A 3,539-nucleotide genomic window follows, 5' to 3' on the forward strand; every position below is an offset into this window, starting at 1 on the left:
CATAGTATAGTATGGCAAAAAAATTGAAAAAATGACAAAGTATAATAAAGCATAAAACCATCAGAAAGCATCATAATTTGGGAAGGTATGAAGACATAATGATATAATAAAACCCTAAAAACAAGAAAAATGGCATAGTATAGTATGGCAAAAAACGTGAAAAAACGGCATAGTATAGTATGGCAAAAAAATTGAAAAAATGACAAAGTATAATAAAGCATAAAACCATCAGAAAGCATCATAATTTGGGAAGGTATGAAGATGTAATGATATAATAAGGCCCTAAAAGCAAGAAAAACAACATTGTATAGTATGGCAAAAAACATGAAAAAACGGCATAGTATAGTATGGCTAAAAAATTGAAAAAATGACAAAGTATAATAAAGCATAAAACCATCAGAAAACGTCATAATTTGGGAAGGTATGAAGACATAATGATATAATAAGGCCCTAAAAGCAAAAAAAAACAACATAGTATAGTATGCCAAAAATGTGAAAAAACGGCATATTTTAGTATGGCAAAAAAATTGAAAAAATGACAGTATAATAAAGCATAAAACCATCAGAAAGCGTCATAATTTGGGAAGGTATGAAGATGTAATGATATAATAAGGCCCTAAAAGCAAAAAAAACGGCATAGTATAGTATGGCAAAAAACGTGAAAAAACGGCATAGTATGGCAAAAAAAAAAATAAATGCAAACACTGAGATTTGAACTCACAACCTTCTCTTTATGAAGCATCAGTTCTAACTATTGTACTAATTTGTCTCTCCTTGTTTCATCATATATTTAACCATCAGGACATCAAAGTATGGTGAGAAATAAAAGCATCATAGTGTATTGAGGCATAAAAATGTCAAAAAACTTCATAAGACATAAGATTCTCAAAAACTTTGTAAGGCATGAAAATGTCAAAAACGTCTGTTACGGCCGTGGCCGTATCCGGGGGACCTTTGTCTTTCCCTATGTGTGTGTGTGTGTGTGTGTGTGTGTGTGTGGTTGTGTTGTGTCCTGTCTCGGTCGCCTGTTGTTGCAGTCTGACCCTGCGAGAGGGGATGCCCGTGACGTCACCGGGATTTGCTGGGAGTGTTCCGCCTTTTTCGCCGCACCTTCGATGCTCCAGCTGCAAGCCATCTCCCTTGATTGGCTGGGCCCGCCCCTCGTCTCCACCCCGAGTATAAAAGAACTGTCATTCGGTTGTTCGTGGCGATCTGCGTTGCCCATATGCAGACTCGCCTCCGCGCTGTGTACCTGCGCTTTTGTGATTGTGATTAATTAATTTGAGCCGAGTGAAACAATGTGAAGAGCTAAGGTTGTGTGTTTTTGGTTTGCTAGCGTAAAGTCAAGTGCAGCTTTGTTTGAGATCTGGTGTTTTGTTGTTTTGTTTTTCTTTTGATAGCTGCTCGTGTTTTTTGTGTTAACTGCATTATTGGGTGGCTTTGTTTTTCTTGTGCCGCCTCTCTTTTTGTTTACCCTGTTTACTTTGGTTAATAAATAACCCTATTTAACCCTTAACATCTTGGGTTTTATGTTACTTCCCTTTCCCCTAATGAGCTGATTGTAACAACGTCATAGTATAGTATGCCATAAAATTGTCATAGTACAGTAAGGCATAAAATTCTCAAAAACATCATAGTGTAGTATGGCATAAAATTCTCAAAAAAACGATATAGTATACTATAGCAAAAAAATTGAAAAAATGACAAAGTATAATAAAGCATAAAACCAACAGAGAATGTCGTAATTTGGGAAGGTATGCAGATGTATTGATATAATAAAGCCCTAAAAACAAAAAAAATGACATAGCATAGTATGGCAAAAAAACGTGAAAAAACGGCATAGTATAGTATGGCAAAAAAATTTGAAAAAATGACAAAGTACAATAAAGCATAAACCATCAGAAAATGTCATAATTTGGGAAGGTATGCAGACGTAATGATATAATAAAGCCCTAAAAACAAGAAAAATGACATATTATAGTATGGCAAAAAACGTGAAAAAACGGCATAGTATAGTATGGCAAAAAAATTGAAAAAATGACAGTATAATAAAGCATAAAACCATCAGAAAGCGTCATAATTTGGGAAGGTATGAAGACGTAATGATATAATAAGGCCCTAAAAGCAAAAAAAACAACATAGTATAGTATGGCAAAAAAACTTGAAAAAACTGCATAATATGGCAAAAAAAAAAAAAATGCAAACACTGAGATTTGAACTCACAACCTTCTCTTTATGAAGCATCAGTTCTAACTATTGTACTAATTTGTCTCTCCTTGTTTCATCATATATTTAACCATCAGGACATCAAAGTATGGTGAGAAATGAAAGCATCATAGTGTATTGAGGCATAAAAATGTCAAAAAACATCATAAGACATAAGATTCTCAAAAACTTTGTAAGGCATGAAAATGTCAAAAAAGTCATAGTATAGTATGCCATAAAATTGTCATAGTACAGTAAGGCGTAAAATTCTCAAAAACATCATAGTGTAGTATGGCATAAAATTCTCAAAAAAACGACATAGTATACTATGGCAAAAAAATTGAAAAAATGACAAAGTATAATAAAGCATAAAACCATCAGAAAACGTCGTAATTTGGGAAGGTATGCAGATGTAATGATATAATAAAGCCCTAAAAGCAAGAAAAACAACATAGTATAGTATGGCAAAAAACGTGAAAAAACGGCATAGTATAGTATGGCAAAAAAATTGAAAAAATGACAAAGTACAATAAAGCATAAAACCATCAGAAAATGTCATAATTTGGGAAGGTATGAAGACGTAATGATATAATAAAGCCCTAAAAACAAGAAAAATGACATAGTATAGTATGGCAAAAAAACTTGAAAAAACGGCATAGTATAGTATGGCAAAAAAATTGAAAAAATGACAAATTATAATAAAGCAAAAAACCATCAGAAATCATCATAATTTGGGAAGGTATGAAGACGTAATGATATAATAAGGCCCTAAAAGCAAGAAAAACAACATAGTATAGTATGGCAAAAAACGTGAAAAAGCGGCATAGTATAGTATGGCAAAAAAATCGAAAAAATGACAAAGTACAATAAAGCATAAAACCATCAGAAAATGTCATAATTTGGGACGGTATGCAGACGTAATGATATAATAAAGCCCTAAAAACAAGAAAAATGACATAGTATAGTATGGCAAAAAAACTTGAAAAAACGGCATAGTATAGTATGGCAAAAAAATTGAAAAAATGACAAAGTATAATAAAGCATAAAACCAACAGAGAATGTTGTAATTTGGGAAGGTATGCAGATGTATTGATATAATAAAGCCCTAAAAACAAAAAAAATGACATAGTATAGTATGGCAAAAAAATTGAAAAAATGACAAAGTATAATAAAGCATAAAACCATCAGAAAGCATCATAATTTGGGAAGGTATGAAGATGTAATGATATAATAAGGCCCTAAAAGCAAGAAAAACAACATTGTATAGTATGGCAAAAAAATTGAAAAAATGACAAAGTATAATAAAGCATAAAACCATCAGAAAGCATCATAAT

Source organism: Seriola lalandi, unplaced genomic scaffold, assembly GCF_002814215.2.
Source record: "Seriola lalandi dorsalis isolate HSWRI2012SDOR001 ecotype SW California unplaced genomic scaffold, Sedor1 jcf7180002054923, whole genome shotgun sequence".
In the NCBI taxonomy this organism is placed as follows: Eukaryota; Metazoa; Chordata; class Actinopteri; order Carangiformes; family Carangidae; genus Seriola; species Seriola lalandi.